At 45.7% G+C, this 25,132-nt stretch overlaps 1 protein-coding gene across 2 annotated transcripts in view; it reads right to left on the minus strand.

Annotated features, from left to right (window-relative positions):
* Positions 1–22,901, minus strand: part of NEK10 (NIMA related kinase 10) — a 337,168-nt gene extending 314,267 nt beyond the window's left edge. For both annotated transcript variants that reach the window (XM_069730006.1, XM_069730007.1), the window contains exon 1: positions 22,775–22,901. The gene's annotated coding sequence lies outside the window, so the exon portion shown is untranslated. The remainder of the gene's footprint in view (positions 1–22,774) is intronic.
* Between the last annotated feature and the right edge of the window lie 2,231 nt (positions 22,902–25,132).

Below are 25,132 nucleotides of genomic sequence, written 5' to 3' on the forward strand. Positions count from 1 at the left end.
AGTTCTGGCAAATGCCAGAAGGGCCGGTGCTAGTAGTGGGCCGCTGCGCGCCGACTCACCCCCCCCCCCACCACCACCCCGCGCCGCATTCAACTATACCGCGTCTATGATGCCGGTACAGTTGAATGCAATTATGGAGGAGAGAGTGTCACCTGATGCTCCCTCTCCCTTCATTCCCCGCTCTGCCTCTGACACTGCGGGTGCACGCACACTCACTGTGTCGCAGGCAGTGCAGCGGCAGCCGCCGAGACAGGAGCAGGGAGCAACTCAGGCACGAGGGGAGGTGAGGATTGTTTCTTTTTTTTTACTGGACTGTGGGACCATTCTCGGGGGGGAGAGGAGGGGGAGGAGAGATGTGGGCTGTGCTGTATACTACTATGTGGGCTCTGCTATATACTACTATGTGGCCTCTGCTGTATACTACTATGTGGGCAGTGCTGTATACTATGTGGGCTCTGCTGTATACTACTATGTTGGCAGTGCTGTATACTACTATGTGGGCAGTGCTGTATACTACTATGTGGGCTCTGCTATATACTACTATGTGGGCTCTGTTGTATACTTGTATGTGGGCTCTGCTGTATACTACTACATGGGCTCTGCTATATACTATGTGGGCTCTGCTGTATACTATTATATGGGCTGTGCTATATACTACTGTGTGGGCTCTGCTGTATACTACTATGTGGGCTGTGCTATATACTACTATGTGGGCAGTGCTGCATACTACTGTGTGGGCTGTGCTGTATACTACTATGTGGGCAGTGCTGTATACTACTATGTGGGAAGTGCTGTATACTACTGTGTGGGCTGTGCTGTATACTACTGTGTGGGCTGTGCTGTATACTGTGTGGGCTTTGCTGTATACTACTGTGTGGGCTCTGCTGTATACTACTGTGTGGGTTCTGCTGTATACTACTGTGTAGGCTCTGCTGTATACTACTATGTGGGCTGTGCTGTATACTGCTGTGTGGGCTGTGCTGTATACTGCTGTGTGGGCTGTTCTGTATATTGCTACGTGGGCTGTTCTGTATACTGCTATGTGGGCTGTACTGTATACTTCTACGTGGGCTGTGCTGTATACTGCTACGTGGGCTGTGCTGTATACTGCTACGTGGGCTGTGTTATCTGCTATGCAGGTTGTGCTATATACTATGGGGTGAGCTTACCTCACCATCGATTTTGGGGGTGACAGGTTCCCTTTAAACATATTTGAAATGAAGGAAAAGTGCTTCTTGTCAGCGCCGGAGTAGGAGCAATCAGATGCTACCGTCTTCTGGCTCCACACAGTCGCAGTAACATTAATCCATGGCTTGTCAGACTGAAACAGGCCTATGCAGAATTTAATGTCATGTTTATGAGAAGTGTAATGCATCACAAGCTTGTCACATGAACAGAGTCTGAGTTTATCCTTCTGCTTTTCCTATCTCCTGGTATGATGATCAGACCATTCAGTGAATAGGGATCGGCATTAGGTAAACAAAGTAAGGGCATGCTAACCTTCAAGAAACTATTTATAGAAGGTGGAATTATTTATTTTATAGCAAATATGTTTATTTAAGGTGGACTAATGAAAGTATCTGGACAGGATTGGTCAACAAGGATGCAAGGCGACACACTGCTTGGAACGAGACAGCTCCTGTAGCATAAATTAAAGGGTACCACACATTTATAACTTCATGTATATAAGTGGAATATAAAGAGGGCAGAAGCACCATTTCCCTCCTATAGAATTTCAAAAACGTTTTACGCATTTCCTATCTCTAAAATGCAGGCAGGCCTTATTCAGATGACCATAATGAAGCGGTCTCAGCGTGAACACAGCTCTTATAGCCAGAAACATCATCATCAAGATCTATACAGTGCCATGTAAATGTTTGGGCACACCTGATCAAAGTTACTTAACTGTTCACAATAACAGTAAGTTGAAGATGAAATGATCTCCAAAAGGGCTAAACATTTCCTTTGTATTTTAGGCTATAAATATATAGCCTAAGGATATCAATGTCAACCCAGGCCACAAGAATGTTCTTAGCATCTCAATGAATACACCTGACACCCACCAGCTTCCAAGGGACTGGTAAATGTAAAAGTGTGGCCTTACCAGGGCCAAACTCCCCAAGCCCAGAAGTTCTGTCACTTGGACAGCATTCACAGTCACCTGGCATTCCTGAGGTCAATCGCCAGGATGAGGAACAGCGCAGCAGACAGGGTAGGTGAAGTAGGAGCAGGGCCAGCCCATGCTAAAGTCCATCAGCTCTGAGGTCAAAGGACAAATGGCCGATATATGACCCAGGGCACAACATCTCCAAAAGACAATGTTAAAAGATGTACCCCTTGATCCCGACTCTGACCCCTCCTGGGACCTTGAGCTCCCCTCAGAGGTGGCATTTTCTTCTGGTTATCTCTGAAAGATGAACTCATGCTCTCTTGACAGGGGAGGTTTGTCCTTCTGGTAGCGCCAGAGGTGCCAGGCTTATACCCAAAAATGCCATCATTTCTGCCTTCAGATTATCGTACTCCTTAGCATTTTGCAGGATGAGGTTATACTACGCCTTCTGTGGTTCCCCAGAACCCTCCGTCCATTCCTCAGGGGATAGTGTCTCCCTGTCTGCCACCCTCTCAAATACAGTCAGGAAAGCCTCAATATCATACTAAAGAGTCATTTTCTGCAAAGCCACCCATACAGTTCGCCTCACGAAAAGGCCATCTCCGTGTCGCGGACAGCTTCCTCCAAGAGTCATTTTCTGCTGATGGTGCTGCTGCATCTGTTGCTACTGCACCTGGACTAATTGCTTCACAAGCTCCTCCATACTTTCTAATTGTGTTTGCAGTGCTGACACTGCCTTCACCCAGGACATAAAGACTTTATCCAGCAATCACCTCTGCTTCTTGGGATTCTGTGGCCAAATCAAAAACACCAATTTTAGGTGTTGCAGTTGGTAGCAGCATTCACACAGGCACACAATTTCTTGTCCAAACAGGAAGGTTTATTAACTACATAAACTTCCAGCAGGAAGTAATAACAAAACAAAGAGTCCCTACAGCAATATAAGAAACAGAGCCGTTCAGTTGCTAAATATTCAAAGTCCAATACTTGGCACCTTGCAAAATCTAAAAAAAACTTTCACAGGCCCTCCACCTTGCATACACAGACCCAAATACCACAGGTGTTTGCACCTCTACTCCCAGTTAAGGAATGAACAGCTCAGCTGCCCTTTTAATTAAACCAGCTGCACCTCCTGTATTGGAGGATCGGTATGACTACTTCCACCCACCTCATCTATTTATACCTAACAAACCTGGACCCATATATTGGACCTATTAACCATCTCAGCGCTTCCTATCCAGGATTCTTCCAGCTGCTTGTCTACAAATCACAGTGATACTCCCAGTTGTTCTGAGTTCATGTAATAAGAGTACGTAGCTGTTATGCTGTTTTTGTAGTGTCAATCATGTGAATAGCAGACTTAATCTCATGTTACTTGACTGAAATAATAATTTCCCTTGCAGGGATCAATACATTAGAGTAGATTATTTCCAAGGTTATGGATAGTGATGGGCAAACCCGAACAGTAAAGTTCCGGGTCCCTACTGAACACATAGTGTTCAAGCACAGACACTGAACATGGACTTCTGAGCAAGCAGCTGTGACAGGCGGTAAAAAGTTTACCTTTGATGACACGCGTTAGCTGATGAGAAAGTACTACACACACCAGCCTATGCCTGCTGTCACTGATAACAGCGAGAGCCAGCGCCGCTCATGGAAGTATTCATCACCCGATACCTGTGTTAAAAATAAATAAATTTAAAAAATGACGTGGGGTCTCTTCTATTTTTGATAAGCAGTGCAAGTAAAATTAACAGCTGCGGCTTGCAACCCCCAGCTGTCAGCTTCATCATGGCTGGTTATCAAGAATAGGGGGGTCCCCACATCCTTTTTTTTGTAATTATTTAAATAAATAATTTTAAAAATCGGCATGGGGTCCCCCCCATTTTTGGCAACTAGCCAAGCTAAAGCAGACAGCTGGGGGCTGGTATTCGCAGGCTTGTAAGGAGCCATGAATATTGCCCTCCCAGCCTAAAAATAACAGCCCACTATTAGATGCGCTAATTCTGGCGCTTTGCCGGCTTTTCCCACTTGCCCTGGGGCACTGGCAAGTGGGATAATGGTTGTGGAGTTGATGTCAGCTGATGACAGGTTGATAATGGAGAGGTGTCTATAAAGACACCCTCATTACTAACCCCATAGTTAGATTGTAAAAAAAAAGGCACAGACAGAGTAAAGTCCTTTAATTGAAAGAAAAGCACAGACTCCTTCATTTGAAATTAAAAAAGCAGAATTATGCTCACCTTATACCTATTCCATTGAAACCCTTGTTCCCTGTAAAAAAACAGAAAATAATAAACAACCATATCCCCTACCTGTCCGAAGTGAAGATTAGCAATACTGTTCCATACCGTAATCCATCTCTGCGTTAACTGGTTTACAACCTGAACGGTGCCATGATGCGACCGTTGAGGCTAAAAACAAAGACACAATGAGGTGCTGTGAGAGCAGCTTCAGTGACGAGCGGTGACGCCATAGAGGTTATCACCAGACACTGAAGGTGCATTCTCACCGGCAGATCACTGTGAGCCAGAACAATGAACCGGGGTGACCTGTGAGAATTTTCAACTGCGGGAACTGTGAGAATTTTCTTCTCCTGTGTGAAGATGCCCTATAAGACGCTCCCATTACTAACTTTATGGTAAGTTTGGAAATAAAGAGCATGAATAAAATACTTTATTTGAAATAAAAACCAACACCCTGTCTGATGAACCAGTTCCTCATTAGATATAAGATCAAACCGTTATCAAGGATTAGATCGGGCCAGAAAGCAGCCCCGGTAGCATCGGAAGTAAAGCCCAGAAAAGGACGTGTGGGGTTTGTGGATAGAGATAAAAGAGCAATCAAAGGTTAAATTATATATTTAATTGCCTTACAGGAACACTAGACAATACACCATATACACAATGGTTATACAAATACAATGGTCAGATAGCAAATACAATAGTGGTAGGACAAAGTATGCAGAATATAAGAGTCAGTTACCAGTCAGATAAAAGCCCTGGCTTGCGGGAAGAGGTTGCCACATGGGAGGCTTGTGGGGACCTCTGTTCCTTGACTTCTCCACACACGATATGGCGTTGCGACCTCCCCAGAAAAAAAAGCAATAGGCTATTCTTTACATGAGCATTTCACCCCTTTGGCTCACTCCCCTTCTGCCCTCTGGACTGAACCTAAATTACCTCCCATGGCAGCTAAAAGCTCCAAAACCTAAGATGGGTCACAAGTCCTTAATGGACGGCCCTAGAGAGGAGGTTTTGGAGCCACTGGATCCGGCCAGGCCCCTGCTATGCATTGAGACCAAACATAGCTTTGCTACCTGGCTACTGCTATTAATTCTACGTTTCTCCCCAACCAAGGTTGCTAGAGCGGATCGAGATCCTGGAAGGATTTCAGCCTGTTCCAGAGATCTCAAAAAAGTTACTCATGTGTGACTATGATGTACAATAAGTCCATATTCTCCTTATGAAGTCCTAGCTGTCTGAATATAGTAGTTAGACCATATGGTATAAAGATAGCAAGCATGCCTTTTGTGGTGAGCTTAGCTGGCTCAAGGTGTGAGATCTGTCACTCACAGCCTTTTGAGGCTTGACCCTTGCTGAGCTAGGTGTCCTGTTACAGCTGCACAAAGAAATGGGGTTGTATAATCCCATGCCAAATAGGATACAAGTGATTGACATGAAATTATATCTCCAATATTCTTCACCCCTGTTTTACTCATGTATTTATAAGACAAAGTTATACTCACCTTACGCCTATTCCATTAAAGCCCTTGTCACCTGTAAAAAAAAAACAGAAAATAACAAACAAGCAGGATAGTCACCTTACATCTAATCCACCGATGCCCATGTCTGCTGGAAAAAAAAAATAAAATAAACAACCATATCCCTCACCTGTCCGATGTGAATATAATCCATACTGTCACATGACAATCCGGATGATTTGGATAGCAATCACTTCAGTAATGCGACCACTATCCCAACCAGCCAGAACTCACTGAATGGAGCGTAATTGCACCTGCTGTATCTAGCGTTGAGTTCCTGTGAGAAAATTCACCGAAATTCATAGCTGAACCCCGGTGAACTAACTTACAGCACTGCTACGTGAGAACTTTCACCAGCGAGCCGTGCTGTAAGTGAGGTGAACGGGGTTCATCACATTTGAACTCTGGTAAACTTTTTTGCGGCAGCTCAGTGCTTACACTCTGCAGGAGCGATTACGCTCCTGTCTGTGTGCCCTGGCTGGAGGGGATAGTGGTCGCTTCACTGATGTAACCTCTATCCAAATTATCCGGATTGTTGTGGGACAATATTCCTAATCTTCACTTTGGACAGGCAAGGGATATGATTGTTTATTATTTTTCTTTTTTTCCAAAGGATATGGGCATCGGTGGAATAGGTGTAAGTTGAATATCATGGATGTTTATTATTTTCTGGTTTTTTTACAGGTAATAAGGGTTTCTGTGGAATAGGCATAAGGTGAGTATAACTGTGCTTTTTTATTTCAAATAAAGGAGTCTGTGCCTTTCTTTCAAATAAAGGACTTTATTCTGGCTGTGTATTTCATACAACCTAACAATAAGGTTAGTAATGGGGGTGTCTTTATAGATGCCTCTCCATTAATAACCAGTGCACCAGGGCAAGTGGGAAGAGCCAGGCAAAGCGTCAGAATTGATGCATCTAGTAATGCGCCTTTTCTGGGGCAGCTGGGGGAACAATATCCATGACCCCTTACCAGCCGTTGAATACCAGCTCCCAGCTGTCTACTTTAGATTGGCTGGTTGTCAAAAATGGGGGGAACTCACACCAGTTTTTTATTATTTATTTATAGCATAGGCACCTGCTGATGAATACTCTCACCAGCGACGCCTGCTTTAGCTGTTTTTAGAGACAGGAGGCGTATGCTAACAGGAGCAGTACTCTCTTATCAGCCGAAACCTGTGACCGAAGGTAAACTTTTTACCGCTGTGTTACAGCTGCTGGCTTACGTGACAACAATGGATGTTCAGCCCTCCATTCAACTGAATAAGTTCCGGATTCAGGTACCGTTCTGGTATACGAACCAAACTTTTTTTTTTAGATGTCTGGCACTACACGTTGGACTCAAACATCCATGGGTTCGCCCATCACTAGTTATGGATCATCCAAGCTACGTAGCAGGAATATATGATGAAAAACTGCAATATATATATATATATATATATATATATATATACAGTATATATAAAATATATATTAGGAAAACAACTTCTGGATCATGCTAGATATTGGTGTATAAATTGGCTGTTTCAATTGTGTTGTAGCGAGGGAGGATCTGGTGTGCACTCCTGTCATCCCAATGTGTGATGCAGAACATAATGTTATTTCATTGTTATTTTGTCACTCAATACAATAGATTTCCATGAATACATATAGCAATGTCTAATACAGCGGTGTGTATATACCCAAATGACAAATGTAGAAGACAGATTTGCAGCGCGCACACATTGATTTGTATGCAGCGGTTTTATTTTTGACAATCTAATTTTGGCTGGTGTCACATTGCCTCTTGTAAGCTGCCATCACATCTCATCAAGATTTCACACCACATATCCTACTTTACACATTGCCTCTGCGCTCTATTTTTACACAGCTCATTTGAGACATGACATCAGTCCGTCCTGTATATTTCGCACTCCCCAGCATATTACAATGGAAGTCACATTACAGGCAGGTGTCAGATCAGATTCCAGCACAGGTTCGTGTTCCTGCGGTGGCATACCTCGAATATCCCATGGACAGGGGTACGTCACAGAGGTAGACGGAGCCTCACGCCTCAGTCAGTATAACTCAGCCATCCACCAATGCTATAAGAGCGCACGCAGAGAAGAAATAGTCCATAATCCCTGGGAACGCAATCTCCCACCGAGTGTTAATCCCTCATTAGCTGCAATCACATTTTCATATATTTAAAGCTCTGGTGTTGTACTGTGTAAGTAATTGCATTAGATTATTGGTGACGGAATAAGTTACAAGTAGTTTAACCCTTTGAGCTGAGGAAATGGGTTACCTGGCATAATGGACATTCATCTGATGCCACTAGCAGACAAAGACAGATGAGGACCCCAATATAGGTGCCTGGGAGGCAGCGACCAGTGCTATTTGTGAAGGTTGCTATGTGTCCCCCAGGATGCGCTCAGAAGCGTATTGTGGCCGCAAGAGTGGATTGCAGTCACAGGCGTATCTGTCATTGCAATGCAGAATAAAAGTACGGTAAGTGTAGTCTTGGACCAGCTATTTATCCAGGGCAGATTTAGGGGAACCTGCCATGGGCTTTTATTTTTTAAACGGACTACAGGAAGGTAGCGGGACGGTCCGTTTCCTTTCCCGATCGGGTTTTCCATGTGGCCTACGGCCACAGGTTGAATATTAAGACCCCTGCAGCAGAGGGCTGGGTGTGTTAGTTTGCAACTTGCAGAGCAGTAGGCTCTGCAGAAGCTCAGCCTTTGTGAGTTAACACAGAGCCAGCAGAACAAAGTCCTGGCACCCTGCAGTGTTATACAGTGGTGCCGTCGCTCTCAGCAATCGGATTCCCATGGATTGTTTTGTTTCCCGGCTGCGATCCGGAGGATACTGTATGCTGTACACTGTGTGAGTGTGGACATTAAACACGTTTGCTGTGAACTTTTCCTGTGGTCACTGTCTGTCACACTGAACCAACCCTGCTGCACTACAGGGCCCTTTGCAGTCCTGGTGGAGTCCATCCCTCAGCCACCAGGCAGAAGCAACCGTTATTGAGCTTTCACAGGTGTTGTGCTTACACAACTCGCTTAGGGGAGCGTATTACCTGGATCTATTTTATAAAGGAAGCACCCTATGGTCAGGTGTGCTCTGTTTCCCTACAGATTTTATTTCTTCTCTTAACCCCTTTCTGACCTCGGATGGGATAGTACGTCCGAGGTCAGAAGTCCCGCTTTGATGCAGGGCTCCGCGGTGAGCCCGCACCAAAGCCGGGACATGTCAGCTGTTTTGAACAGCTGACATGTGCCCGTAATAGGCGCGGGCAGAATCGCGATCTGCCCGCACCTATAAACTAGTTAAATGCCGCTGTCAAACGCAGACAGCGGCATTTAACTACCGTATCCGGCCGGGCGGCCGGAAATGACGTCATCGCCGACCCCCGTCACATGATCGGGGGTCGGCGATGCGTCTCCATTGTAACCATAGAGGTCCTTGAGACCTCTATGGTTACTGATCGCCGGTGGCTGTGAGCGCCACCCTGTGGTCGGCGCTCACAGCACACCTGCATTTTTGCTACATAGCAGCGATCAGCAGATCGCTGCTATGTAGCAGAGGCGATCGAGTTGTGCCTGCTTCTAGCCTCCCATGGAGGCTATTGAAGCATGGCAAAAGTGAAAAAAAAAAGTTGAAAAAAATGTTACAAAAATAAAAAAAATATAAAAGTTTAAATCACCCCCCTTTCACCCCAATCAAAATAAATCCATAAAAAAAATATCAAATCTACACATATTTGGTATCGCCGCGCTCAGAATCGCCCGATCTATCATTTAAAAAAAAGCATTAACCTGATCGCTAAACAGCGCACTGGGAAAAAAATTCGAAATGCCAGAATTACGTTTTTTTGGTCACCGCGACATTGCATTAAAATGCAATAACAGGCGATCAAAAGAACGTATCTGCACCGAAATGCTATCATTAAAAACGTCATCTCGGCACGCAAAAAATAAGCCCTCAACCGACTTCAGATAACGAAAAATGGAGACGCTACGAGTATCAGAAAATGGCGCAATTTTTTTTTTTTTTTTAGCAAAGTTTGGAATTTTTTTTCACCACTTAGATAAAAAATAACCTAGTGATGTTAGGTGTCTATGAACTCGTAATGACCTGGAGAATCATAATGTCAGGTCAGTTTTAGCATTTAGTGAACCTAGCAAAAAAGTCAAACAAAAAACAAGTGTGGGACTGCACTTTTTTGCAATTTCACCGCACTTGGAATTTCTTTCCCGTTGGCAAGTAGATGACATGCTAAAACCAATGATGTTGTTCAAAAGTACAACTCGTCCCGCAAAAAATAAGCCCTCACATGGCCAAATTGACGGAAAAATAAAAAAATTATGGCTCTGGGAAGAAGGGGAGCGAAAAACGAACACGGAAAAACAAAAAATCCCAAGGTCATGAAGGGGTTAATGGTAGACATTGAAACACCTATTTCCTGGAGAGTGTTCATCACTTGGGTGGATGTTGTAAATGGATTTTTCTTCACCCTGGGAAAATTCTGCAATCATCCACCACTGTTGTCTTCTATGGACATCCAGGCCTTTTTGAGTGTCCAAGTTCACCATTGCGCTCTTTTTTCTGCAGAATGTACCAACCTGTTAATTTATCCACTCCTAACATTTTTGCTTTGTCTCTGATGGATTTCTTATTTTTTTTCAGCCAAACGATGCCTAGTTTCTCTTCCATTGAGGGCTCATTTGACCACATGTTTGGGTTGACAGCAACAATTCCCAAAATGCAAATGCCACAACTCTAAACAGCTTCTGATGTTTTGCTTACTTAATTGATGACGGATTAATGAAGGAATAGCCCATGGAGCCCATTAAAGAGCTTTTGAGGTAATTATCCAATCACCTTTGGTCTCTTTAAAAAGAGGCAGCTACATACAAAAGAGAGTCTGTAATTTAAGCCCATAGTGATTATGTAACGGTATCTTGACTATGTTTTGGCAAACTGGTAAAATGCCAAAACTTGTGTCACTGTCCAAATATTTTTGAACCTAACTGTAGATGTCACAATTGACTGTGGTATTTAAAGGGTTAACCCTCTTGCTCTTTTGGACACCTCTGCTCACTAGGACAATTTTCGTCATACAAGAGTAAAATTTAACTTACAAAATAACAAAAATTCATAGATTTTTTTGAGAAATAGACATCTGGAATATTGTTGAAATGCCATCCATACACTTTGTATGCTTAGAGACCTTACTACATAAAAATTGATACGAGAGGCTTTGTGAAAAAGCAGAAAGTTAGCTATACCACACCACCTGAAAACAAAAGTTTAACATGGGTAGAGTCCATACATAGCATTTGGGTTATGACTACCCTTATGAAACTTAGTATTAAAAATGCTATAAAGTAAGAATCCTTTCAAATATAGAAGAGTTGTTAGTTTATTTTTATCAGTTAACAAGTGAAGTGAATCAAGGAAAGATAAATATAAATCAGATCAATGTTTGCTGTGACCACAAGCAGCATTATAGCAGCGATCCTCCTAGGTACAGTTGTTTAAGAGGAGCGAGCAGTGCTCAAGAAGATGCCGTCACAAGAGAGAGTAGGGAAATCTCAGGCAGTGAGGAGTGACAGGTTCAAGGTCAGCTGATGCATTGATATGAAGTTTTCCGCAGATCCCGAGGCGGTCCAGGACATAGGGCCCAAAAGAGGCATCGGATTCCATGGCTCTTTCTCCCGTAAGTGGAAGAGGTTGGTTGGGTCACAGGGATGGAAACAGTTCAGACACAGCAGAGGAAACAACTGATAGTATACTGGGCAAAGAGAACACCAACCGAAGGGGACTCTGTCTTATTCTGTATGCCACAGTCGAATGTATCCAAATTACAAGGTAATGCCGAACCTGTTGAACCAGACCAAATGTCTCCTGCTGTGTGTGCAGCTGTTTCCAGTCCCAAGAACGAGGAGGTAACAAGGACTCCCGAACAACAAGTGAGTACAGAACAAAGCCCACAGCACACATGTCAGATTCCCGTTTAGAAGAGGGGTTTCAGGGTGAAGAGGAGTTAGATCCAGCCCACAGCAGCAGTCTTGTACCCCCTTTCAAGTGCGCTGCAAGCAGAGCCAGACACTTACAAACGAGAAAAACGGAGAGCTTACTACTTTAAAAGGTGAACAAAATTGCAAATAGTGGCACAAGCTTCAATATAGCGGACGGTGACACCAATCCCAAAATGACAGGCAGCAGCGTGAGTCCCAAGATGGCAGCGGTGGTCCGAAGTGGGGAGGTTTGACTCATTGTGGGAATGGACGTCTGAAGGTGTGAAGACGAACTGGCCATCCCACTGGAGTGACAACCTTGAGGAGGTGCCAAAAAGCCAAGATCCAACCCAGAAGAAGTGGCGCGTTATGGAAGAAGGTGTGGTCCAATAACAGAGGAGGCTTTCCGGATATGGCTACTTTCACATTAGCGTCGGTACGGGCCCGTCGCAGTGCATCGGGCCGACGCATGCTGTGAAGTAAAAGCACAACGGGGGCAGCGGATGTAGTTTTTCAACGCATCCGATGCCCCATTGTAAGGACCGGGGAGGAGGGGGCAGAGTTCCGGCCGCACATGCGCGGTCGGAAATGGCGGACACGATGCACAAAAAAAGTTACATGTAGTGTTTTTTTGTGCCGACGGTCCGCCAAAACACGACGCATCTGTCGCATGACGGATGCGACGTGCGGCAATCCGTCGCAATGCTTCGCTAATGAAAGTCTATGGAGAAAAAACGCATCCTGCGGGCAACTTTGCAGGATGCGTTTTTTCTCCAAAACGACGCATTGAGACGGACGTCACACGACGCTAGTGTGAAAGTAGCCTAAGAGAAGACGAGAAAAGGGGGGCGTGTCCAGAGGCAGAGTCACGGGAGTGACACTGGAGGTGTCGGTTGCCTTTGGAAAGCCAGTCGAGCGGGAAGTGCGCCAGAAGTGACTGCTATTTTGCTTACAGCTCGTGGACACAGCAGATGCCTCGTTCGTTATTCCAGCCATGAGCCATGTGTACAGCAGACGTGATGGATACTACATCCGACGAGGAAGTGATCTATCTTACAATCCCAAGGGCTGCTACAGGAGGCAAGTCAGCCAGTGAAACCGCAAGCCAGGCGACGACGCTGCCCATGTTCGAGCAATGGCAGACGACCTCACAGCTGCAGGTTGGCATGTATTAGCAGGAGGTCCGGTTACTCTATTGGAGCCGAATGCCCGCAGAGGACCAGATGCCATCACTGGTTGACGTTTCCTCACCAAATCAGTCTGATCCTGTTAGCCCAACTGCACTGGCCCTGGGCGAAAGTGAGGGCCCCTTGGGAGAGGAGCGGAGGGAAGCCCCGCAAAATGTCACAATACCTTCATTGTGGGCTGAGCCCGAGAAGTTGAATTGGAATGAGGGAAGGTAGGACCTCCCAACTCCTGTGAGGCCGACATCCAAGGGGAACCTTTGGCCACGGGAGATGCCTGACGTCAAGGAAGAAAAGATGATAACCGCTTTCTAAGTTCAGGAGTGGCTCGTAGGCCCAAAGTGAGCCTTGTTTGAGGAACAATACACCGAGGGCCGGGTGGTTGACGTCAACTACATTAAAGGCTTCGGTTTTATTAAAAAACAGCGAACCAGAGAATAGGTGTACAAGAACCGGGCCATGGAAAAAATGACGCTGCCATATCACCTACATAGCCTCTATGTAGGTGAGAAAGTCCACTTCTGTAAAGTCTGGTGCCGCAAAGGCTGGTGTATTATCTGTACACTGGCACTATATGCAGAGATCCTGTATATAATGTCACTGGTGATCATTGTATTACCTGTACACTGGCACTATATACACAGATTCTGTGTATAATGTCACTGGTGGTCACTGTATTACCTTTACACTGGCACTATATACAGAGCTCATGTGTATAATGTTATAATATTATTATCCTGTCAAAAATAGAACCAAAAACACATGGGCTACTTGCACAGTGAACAAGTCTGTAGAAACCTGTTCACACCACCAAGAAACTTGAAGACAGAAAAAGAGCACAGCGAGGTCAAAAATACTCTGTTGTAAAGAAGTCACAGTAAATGAGCAAGTGCTAGTCAAAAAATGAAAAAAATACAGGGTATTTAGTCAATATATGTCCACATGGATATTTTCTCTCTGAACCCTGCTTATACAGGTACTATACAGATGATCAGGTTTTTAAATACATCATATAGTGATTATATACATTAGATAGGACTGCTCTATTATGGGTATACCTTGGCGATTGGTGGAGCAGCTTAATATACATTTTTTTGCAAAAAAACGTATTAACTAAATACAGAGTATTTTTGACCTCGCTGTGCTCTTTTTGTGTCTATTATTATCCTGTGTATAATGTCACTGGTGATCACTGTATTATCTATACACTGACAATATATGCAGAGCTCCTGTGTATAATGTCACTGGTGATCACTGTATTACCTGTACACTGGCACTACAGTCATGGCCAAAAGTATTGACACCCCTGCAATTCTGTGAAATACTCAGTTTCTTCCTGAAAATGATTGCAAACACAAATTATGTGGTATTATTATCTTCATTTAATTTGTCTTAAACGAAAAAACACAACAGAGAATGAAGCAAAACATTGATCATTTCACACAAAACTCCAAAAATGGGCCAGACAAAAGTATTGGCACCCTCAGCCTAATACTTGGTTGCACAACCTTTAGCCAAAATAACTGCGACCAACTGTTTCCAGTAGCCATCAATGAGTTTCTTACAATGCTCTGCTGGAATTTTAGACCATTCTTCTTTGGCAAACTGCTCCAGGTCCCTGATATTTGAAGGGTGCCTTCTCCAAACTGCCATTTTTAGATCTCTCCACAGGTGTTCTATGGGATTCAGGTCTGGACTCATTGCTGGCCACCTTAGAAGTCTCCAGTGCTTTCTCTCAAACCATTTTCTAGTGCTTTTTGAAGTGTCTTTTGGGTCATTGTCCTGCTGGAAGACCCATGACCTCTGAGGGAGACCCAGCTTTCTCACACTGGGCCCTACATTATGCTGCAAAATTTGTTGGTAGTCTTCAGACTTCATAATGCCATGCACACGGTCAAGCAGTCCAGTGCCAGAGGCAGCAAAGCAACCCCAAAACATCAGGGAACCTCCGCCATGTTTGACTGTAGGGACCGTGTTCTTTTCTTTGAATGCCTCTTTTTTCTCCTGTAAACTCTATGTTGATGCCTTTGCCCAAAAAGCTCTACTTTTGTCTCATCTGACCAGAGAACATTCTTCCAAAACATTTTAGGCTTTTTCAGGTAAGTTTTGGCAAACTCCAGCCTGGCTTTTTTATGTCTCGGGGAAAGAAGTGGGGTCTTCCTGGGTCTCCTACGGGGGGGAAACGCGTCGGGCAGAATAGGGAGGACATCCCGGCAGAAGTCTTAACGGAGCTGGATGATCGCATCACCACCCACAACGCCTCTGGGACGCAGATGAGTAGAAGCGTTGGATACAGTATTGAACTATGGGGTGTCTTTGGGACAACTTTTTCAACCGGCTTTGATGGTCCTCTGTTTTTTCTTTTTGCTGGGATGTCTCTGGTATGAGGTGGGCCACTGTCCTCTTGTGAAATCCATTTATTTGGGAGTCATTGGACTGATTTTGGATTTACTTTCTGGACTATACTTATTATTATTTTTTTCTTCTTGGAAGTAAAAATATACGGGATGGAGTGGCTCGCTGATATTTTATGGATAAACGAGACATTGGTATTTGTACTTATTGGGATGTGATTTTGGACTATTTCCCTTTAAGGGACTTTTTTCCTCTGGCAGACAACAATTTTGTGTTTTTTTGCTGTGTTTATTTTTTTCATTTTTTATTTCTATTTTTGTAGTTTTTTTTTATTTTTTATATTTCTTTCATTCTTTGGGGGGTATTTATACTAGATATGTCCCTTTTTGGGAAACATCATTGAATGTACAGAAGCACATGATCACCCTGAAGTATATATATGTGATGGTGTGGCCCGCTGATATCTTTCTGGATTAAAGAGACATGGGTGTTATTTCTACCCCTTTGGCAGTGACATTTCCAAATATCCCTATTTAAGGGACTCTCTGATTCGACGGATCAAGAAAATTCATTTGTGTAGTGTTTTGATTTTTTATATTTCTTTCATTTTTTCTGGGGTGGATAGATTTGACACGCCTTTTTTAGGGAATATAGGGTCTATTTAGGGCTATTAGGGCCAGTCGTCGAGGAGCGGGGGCGCCTACCGCAGAAACTTAGGGTGCCAACCTCCGCTGTCAGGTAGTGATTGAGAATAGGCTACCAGACAGGGTAAGGTAGTTTGTATCTGATTTTCATGGGTTATAACTTGTAATACCTTTGTTGCATATATTGGAACAAACTTTTTTAGCTTTAAATATTAAAAGTTATATTTTAAGGATCCTTGTTGCGTTTTGTTTTTTTGGTTGTTCTCTAGGATCCTGATACTATTTGCTTTGAGTGGTTCTTTTGCTGGGTCTCCTACCATACAGTCCCTTTTCATTCAGATGCCAACGGATAGTACGGGTTGACACTGTTGTACCCTCGGACTGCAGGGCAGCTTGAACTTGTTTGGATGTTAGTCGAGGTTCTTTATCCAACAACCGCACAATCTTGCATTGAAATCTTTTGTCAATTTTTCTTTTCCGTCCACATCTAGGGAGGCTAGACACAGTGCCATGGGCTTTAAACTTCTTGATGACCCTGTGCACGGTAGACACAGGAACATTCAGATCTTTAGAGATGGACTTATAGCCTTGAGATTGCTCATGCTTCCTCACAATTTGGTTTCTCAAGTCCTCAGACAGTTCTTTGGTCTTCTTTCTTTTTTCCATGCTCAATGTGGTACACACAAGGACACAGGACAGAGGTTGAGTCAACTTTAATCCATGTCAGCTGGCTGCAAGTGTGATTTAGTTATTGCCAACACCTGTTAGGTGCCACAGGTAATTTACAAGTGCTGTTAATTACACAAATTAGAGAAGCATCACTTGATTTTTCGAACAGTGTCAATACTTTTGTCCACCCCCTTTTTTATGTTTGGTGTGGAATTATATCCAATTTGGCTTTAGGACAAATCTTTTTGTGTTTTTTTTCATTTAAGACAAATGAAATGAAGATAATAATACCAAATAATTTGTGTTTGCAATCATTTTCAGGAAGAAAATAAGTATTATCTGACAGAATTGCAGGGGTGTCAATACTTTTGCCCATGACAGTATATACAGAGTTCCTGTGTATAATGTTATAATATTATTATTATCCTGTGTATAATGCCACTGGTGATCACTATATACAGAGCTCCTGTGTATAATGTCACTGGTGATCACTGTATTACCTCTACACTATATACTATATATAGCACTCCTGTGTATAATGTCACTGGTGATCACTGCATTACCTGTATACTGAAACTATAGACATAGCTCCTGTGTATAAGGTCACCAGTGGTAATATTAGTGTTTTGTAGTATTGTAGTTTTTATTAATAATCAGTATTGTAGTACTGTCACTATGTGGTGGTAATATGTAATGTGGTCATGATTTGGTGGTAATTGGTCACTATGTGGTCTGGTCATGATATGACTGTGTTAATCCCCTGTATGCTGTATTATTCGGTCACTGTGGTCTAGTCATGATGTGACTGTATTAACCACCTGTATGTGGTATTATTCAGTCACTATGTTGTGGTAATGTGTGGTCTGGTCGTGGTGTGGCAGTTTTGTCCCCTGTATGTGGTATTACTTGGTCGCTATGTGGTCTTGTCATGGTGTGGCAGTATTTGTCCCCTGATTGTATGTGGTATTATTCGGTCACTATGCGGTGTTAATATGTAATCTGGTCATGGTGTGGAGGTATTTGTTCCTTTGCATGTGGTATTATTGGTTTTGGTATAGAGGATTGTGTTGTGTATGGAGGTCACTTGTTCTCTCTGATATCAATAAGGAGAAGATTCTTGATTTCCAACAGAGATTAAATACTTGGACGTTTAACCCCTCCCTGTCCTGTGACTATTACAGAGTAGCAAATATGCACTTACAGTAGTTCTACGGTGAAAACAAGTAATCACCTATCCTAAGGCCATGTTCACACATTCAGTATTTGGTCAGTATTTTGTTTAAGTATTTGTAAGCCAAAACCAGAAGTAGGTGATAAATACAGAAGTGGTGACGTGTTTCTATTATAGTTTTCCTCTGATTGTTCCACTCCTGGTATTTCATTACAAATACTGATGCAAAATACTGACCAAATACTGAACGTGACCAAAGGATAAGTGATAAGTCATAGATTGGTGAGTGTCCGACTGCTGGGACCTGCACCGATCTGCAGAATGTGAACTCTTATCCCCATTAGTATGGAGCAGCATGTACGACTCGACCACTGATCCATTCATTCCCTATGTGACTACACTTAGCTTTTTCTGGAAGCCCCCAAAGAGGATGAATGGAGCTGCGGTCAGACATCCCATCTGCCGCTCCATTTTAAAATGGGGATAAAAGTGTCCTGTCAAGGATAAAAGTTCCCCATTCTACCGATCGATGCAGTTTCCAGTGGTCGGATTCCACAGATCAATAAGTTATCACCCTCCTAAGCTGTGGATCGGTGATAACTTGCTTTCAGCAAAGAACACCTGTAATGCAAACTACCGTAATGGTATATCCCAGTTATGGTGGCGCACAGTAGATGTGCAGGAGCCGCCTGTGTTTTACAGTATACGCACCACTATATCGGAGATAATGGCTAAGTTATTTGCATATAGCTGTAGGGTGGGCCCCTAGGGTCAATTCCGCCTGTGGGCCCCAGACACCCCAGTCCAACTCTGACAGCGAGTCTTTCCCAGCACACAATGGGGAAATAAGTATTTGATACACTGCTATATGTACACTTCAACTGTGAGAGACTAACTCTAAAAACAAAAGCCAAAAAATCACATTGTAGGATTTTTAAATAATTAAATTGCATTTTATTGCATGAAATAAGTATTTGATCACCTACCAACCAGCAAGAATTCTGGCTATCACAGACCTGTTAGTTTTTCTCTGAGAAGCCTTTCTACTCTGCACTCATTACTTGTATTAATTCCACCTGTCCACACAATCAATCACACTCCAACCTCTCCATCATGGCCAAGACCAAAGAGCTGTCTAAGGACACCAGGGAAAAACTGTAGACAGGACAATAGGCAAGCAGCTTGGTGAGAAGGCATGAACTGTTGGCACAATTATTAGAAAATGGAAGAAACACAAGATGGCTATCAGTCTTCTTCGGTCTGAGCTCCATGCAAGATCTCGCCTCAGCGGAGTAAGGATGATTCTGATATAGGTCAGGAATCAGCTCAGAACTACATGGGAGGACCTGGTCAATGACTTGAAAAGAGCTGGGACCACAGTCTCAAAGATTACCGTTAGTAACACACTACGCCGTCATGGATTAAAATCCTGCAGGGCAAGTAAGGAGACCCTGTTCACACCAGCACATGTCCAGGTCTGTTTGAAGTTCGCCAATGACTATTTGGATGATCCAGAGGGGGCATGGGAAAAGGTCATGTGGTCAGATGAGACCAAAATAGAACATATTGGTATGAAATCCACTCTGTGTTTGGAGGTAAAAGAAGGATGATTACATTCCTACGAACACCATCCCAACCGTGAAGCATGGTGGGGGAAACATCATACTTTGGGGATGCTTTTCTGCAAAGGGGATAGAATGACTGCACCACATTGAAGAGAGGATGGATGGGGTCATGTATTTCAAGATTTTGGCCAACAACCTCCTTACCTCAGTAAGAGCATTGAAGATTGGTCATGGCTGGGTCTTCTGGCATGACAAAGACCCGAAACACACAGACCGGACAACTAAGGTCCCTATATGAAGCATTTCAAGGTCCTGTAGTGGTCTAGCCAGCCTCCAGACCTGAACCCAATAGCAAATCTTTGGAGGGAGCTGAAACTCAAGTTGCCCAGTGACAGCCCCGAAGCCTGAAAGATTTGGAGAAGATCTGTATGGAAGAGTGGGCCAAAATCCCTGCTGCTGTGTGTGCAAACTTGGTCAAGAACTAAGAACGTCTAAGTTTTCTGGTTCTTATTCTTAGATTCTGTCTCTCACAGTTGAAGTGTGCGTACAATAAAAATTACAGACTGGAGAACAGATGTGATGTGAAGTCTCCGTACCACATACAGTGGTGAACATCATCCATAGGGTGTCAGGTTAGAAATCCAAGCCTTCTTTTACAGTAATGCAAGGATCTGCTGATGCCTAAGGGCTCATTCAGTTTTTCGTATACAAGTTTTTCACGCATAGCTCTCGTACGTATTATAGTCTGTGGAGCCACTCACAAGGCTGTGTATTTTTGTGGACCGAGAGGTTGGAACCAAAACATGGAAACATGTCTGATTTTGATCTGAGTCGCTATTCGAACTCGCCAATTCAAGTCTATGGTCAGTGAAAGAATCTGTCTGCACTCGGATGCCATCTATGTGCTGTCTGATTTTCGTATTTGTTTGATAGGAGAAGTGTGAGAAAACATCTCATGCGCAAAAAAAATAAACTGATGGTGAAAACTGACATATGGACCAAACACTGATGACCGTCGGTCTCTTTTTCATGTATGAGAAAAATCACTGAGGATGGCTTCAGATGTTATTACCTATCAGTGGGGTCACAGCGATGTACTGAGCAATCTCCGGTGGTCCCGCAGAGAATGACTGGAGCAGTGGTGCACTCATCCGGCCTGTGCAGTGCCCTGTTCCCAGGATCAGTGGAGGTCCCAGCGGCTGGACCCCCCACTGATCAGCAGTTATCATCTTCCAACAGGTATCGATACGCGAGAACGTCTCAGGATGGGAATATCCCTTTAAACCACTGAGTAATAATGTGCTGTGGTTGGACATTCAGGCGGCACAGAAGAATCCACCCCAGCGGCCGTCCTACAGGTGGGCGATCAGTGCAACATTGTCAGGGGTAGGCAGGCTACACAGCTGAGATGACCAGCGCCGCCCTACAGGTGGGCGATCAGTGCAACATTGTCAGGAGTAGGCAGGCTACACAGCTGAGACGACCAGCGCCGCCCTACAGGTGGGCGATCAGTGCAACATTGTCAGGGGTAGGCAGGCTACACAGCTGAGACGACCAGCGCCGCCCTACAGGTGGGCGATCAGTGCAACATTGTCAGGAGTAGGCAGGCTACACAGCTGAGACGACCAGCGCCGCCCTACAGGTGGGCGATCAGTGCAACATTGTCAGGAGTAGGCAGGCTACACAGCTGAGACGACCAGCGCCGCCCTACAGGTGGGCGATCAGTGCAACATTGTCAGGGGTAGGCAGGCTACACAGCTGAGACGACCAGCGCCACCCTACAGGTGGGCGATCAGTGCAACATTGTCAGGGGTAGGCAGGCTACACAGCTGAGATGACCAGCGCCACCCTACAGGTGGGTGATCAGTGCAACATTGTCAGGAGTAGGCAGGCTACACAGCTGAGACGACCAGCGCCACCCTACAGGTGGGCGATCAGTGCAACATTGTCAGGAGTAGGCAGGCTACACAGCTGAGACGACCAGCGCCGCCCTACAGGTGGGCGATCAGTGCAACATTGTCAGGAGTAGGCAGGCTACACAGCTGAGACGACCAGCGCCGCCCTACAGGTGGGCGATCAGTGCAACATTGTCAGGGGTAGGCAGGCTACACAGCTGAGACGACCAGCGCCACCCTACAGGTGGGCGATCAGTGCAACATTGTCAGGGGTAGGCAGGCTACACAGCTGAGATGACCAGCGCCGCCCTACAGGTGGGTGATCAGTGCAACATTGTCAGGAGTAGGCAGGTTACACAGCTGAGACGACCAGCGCCACCCTACAGGTGGGCGATCAGTGCAACATTGTCAGGAGTAGGCAGGCTACACAGCTGAGATGACCAGCGCCGCCCTACAGGTGGGTGATCAGTGCAGCAGTGTCAGGAAGGCAGCAGTGTCAGGCAGGCAAGAGCAGGCAGCAGTGTCAGGCAGGCAGCAGTGTCGGGTAGGCAGCAGTGTCAGGCAGGCAAGAGCAGGCAGCAGTGTCAGGCAGGCAGCAGTGTCGGGCAGGCAGCAGTGTCAGGCAGGCAAGAGCAGGCAGCAGTGTCGGGCAGGCAGCAGTGTCAGACAGGCAAGAGCAGGCAGCAGTGTCAGGCAGGCAGCAGTGTCAGGCAGGCAGCAGTGTCAGACAGGCAAGAGCAGGCAGCAGTGTCAGGCAGGCAGCAGTGTCGGGCAGGCAGCAGTGTCGGGCAGGCAGCAGTGACGGGCAGGCAGTAATGGCAGGCAGCAGTGTTGGGCAGGCAGCAGTGTTGGGAAGGCAGCAGTGACGGGCAGGCAGCAGTGTCGGGCAGGCAGCAGTGTCGGGCAGGCAGCAGTGACGGGCAGGCAGTAATGGCAGGCAGCAGTGTTGGGCAGGCAGCAGTGTTGGGAAGGCAGCAGTGTCGGGCAGGCAGCAGTGTCGGGCAGGCAGCAGTGTCGGGCAGGCAGTAATGGCAGGCAGCAGTGTTGGGCAGGCAGCAGTGTTGGGAAGGCAGCAGTGACGGGCAGGCAGCAGTGACGGGCAGGCAGCAGTGACGGGCAGGCAGCAGTGGCGGGCAGGCAGTAGTGGCAGGCAGGCGTTTACACACTGGTATTGGCACCAATTAATCTCTGAAATGAATTGTTCTGGTGAACACCGGTCCGAGCTGCCATTATTGGGATCATTCTGTGGCGTTTCCCAGAGACCCAGCGGATTATACACAACGTCCATAGTGTCCCGTGCACCCGGCGGGGACACCTGACAGGTCGGACACTGAGAGCGCTGCAGCCGGGACACCACAAAGCCCAGCATACAGCGGAGTCCCTCCCCGCCCCCCGCACAGCCCGGTACTCACATACTGCACTGCCGCTGCTCGGTGGCCGCTCTGCGGGTCCCGGCTGCCGGTCTCCCTGGTAACGGTGTAAACAGTGACGACGGGACACAAAAAGACATGCTGGAGGGGCGGAGCCAGGCATGCGCTCTCCGAGCTGAGAGCCAGCGAGACACGGTGGTACCTGTGGTGCCGCACCTGGCGTATACGCTCCGCAGGTGTCCCTGCCGCTTTGGCCGTTATACTCAGTCTGGAAAGCTGCACGTTGGTCACATCTAAGGGAGGGGAATAGCTGCAATGTCTGCCGGCCAGCGGGTGAAGAAGCAGGGTTACAGTAGTATCTATAGATAGATAGATAGATAGATAGATAGATAGATAGATAGATAGATATATGTGGAGTTATAGAAACCACAGGATGGATAGACAGGTGATAATATCTGCAGATGAGAGAGGAAACATCTCAAGTCACTTAGTACTGAGTGTGAGCAGGACTTCCCTGCCTCGGCTGCCATCAGTGAGGTCGTCACTAGTGGTCTGAGAAGCTGTCTGCCACGCTGAATACACTTGGGGACAAAAATCATCAAGAGCCGCTGCTGGCAGCCCCCTTTGCTAACGACGTCCCATATGTTCTCAATGGGAGACAAGTCCGGAGACGCTGCAGGCCGTGGTAGCACATCTACGCCGTACGGGCTGCTCACAATAGCACAAGCAATACACGGTGTGACACCCACAGCCAAGTCAATGTCGTGCTGAGCTGATCGTGGAAGAAGAGGAGAGGGGTCTGGATTCCCATCCTTACAAGTCTTCCCCATGATTCTGGGAGCGGCGTACCGTTCCCTCATCATTTACCGCTTGCCATTGTTCTCACAGCCGATCATGGAGCATTGGAGGCTCGAGTGAAGGTCTCCTCTTCAGCGATGAGTCCGGCTTTTGTCTCAGATGCAGTGATCACTGGAGGTTGGTCTGGAGACGACGTGGGCAACGCCATGAAGGGCCCTCAACAAGGGAATGTCACACTGATCCCACGCCCAGGATTATGAGCCGGGTGGAGTAATGGACGGTAGTGAACCCTTCTCGTCTTTATTCCAGTCATACAGAACGGTATGACACTTATCGGCCAATAATCCAAACTGTCTTCGGAGCCATCTTCCGACATGACAAGTTCCAGGCTGCACATTTCCCATTCTACTATGGCCTAATTGGGCCTCCATGGCCTGCGGCGTGTCAGGACTGGCCTCCCTGCCAGCACCTCTGGGCTTGGTTGGCAGTAGCAGAGGAGCTGCCAGCAGTCTGTCTACTTAGGTGCACGGTCTCTACTGTGTGGAGAACACTTGGCTATGCTTGTTCCTCTGGGTTATAAGTAATGAATAATACCAGTTAGGGAAGAGACCGCAGACAGTCTTATCCCACATGGAGTGTAGGACATGTTGGATGTGAGCGCATAACATTGATTTAGTCTGAGTAAGGATGTTGGTAACTAGTGATCAGCGACTATACTCGTTACTCGAGATTTCTCGGGCACACTCGGGGGTCCTCCAAGTATTTTTTAGTGCTCGGAGATTTAGTTTTTCTTGCCACAGCTGAATGATTTACATCTGTTAAGCACATGTGGGGATTCCCTAGCAACCAGGCAACCCCCACATGTACTTATGCTGGCTAACAGATGTAAATCATTCAGCTGCTGAAAGAAAAACTAAATCTCCGAGCACTAAAAAATACTCGGAGGACCCCCGAGCGTGCCCAAGAAATCTCGAGTAAAGAGTATAGTCGCTGATCACTAATGTTTACTGGAACTTTAGACAAGTGCACAATACCCGCAGATTGGAAATGTTTTCCCCCACATACACAGGAATCGGCCATTATTGGAAGTGCTCACCTCCCATGGTGAATGATGCCTGACAACCCTCTTAAGGTTTTCTCTAACTTCAGATGCTAACTGTGAAGAATATTGGAGCTATAATTCCAGGTCAATCATTTGTATCCTATATGGCATGGGATTATAAAACAGAACACAGTAGCAGGGGGGGTCGAGAGCCAAAGGGCTGTGAGTGACAGATCTCACACCTTGACCATCTCAGAGCAGAACTTGCTCACCATGTAGATACCATGTAGTCAAAATTGCTTTGTTAAAGGGAACCTGTCACCAGGTTTGGCCGATAAGACATACGACCATCACCTTTCAGGGTTGATGTACAGCATTCTATGATGCAGTATATCTGCCCCCAACCCGACCTGCAAGAGAAGAAAAATAACTTGTATTATGCTCACCTGCGGGGCGGTCCGGTCCGAGAGGTGTCGCTCCTCTTTGTCCATCGCCCCCCTTCTTGTTGCGATGCTATCCTCCTGCTTGTTTCGTGTGGATGACACGTCTCCTTGGCACCA

The sequence above is a fragment of the Ranitomeya imitator genome, chromosome 6 (assembly GCF_032444005.1).
Source record: "Ranitomeya imitator isolate aRanImi1 chromosome 6, aRanImi1.pri, whole genome shotgun sequence".
NCBI classification, from domain to species: domain Eukaryota; kingdom Metazoa; phylum Chordata; class Amphibia; order Anura; family Dendrobatidae; genus Ranitomeya; species Ranitomeya imitator.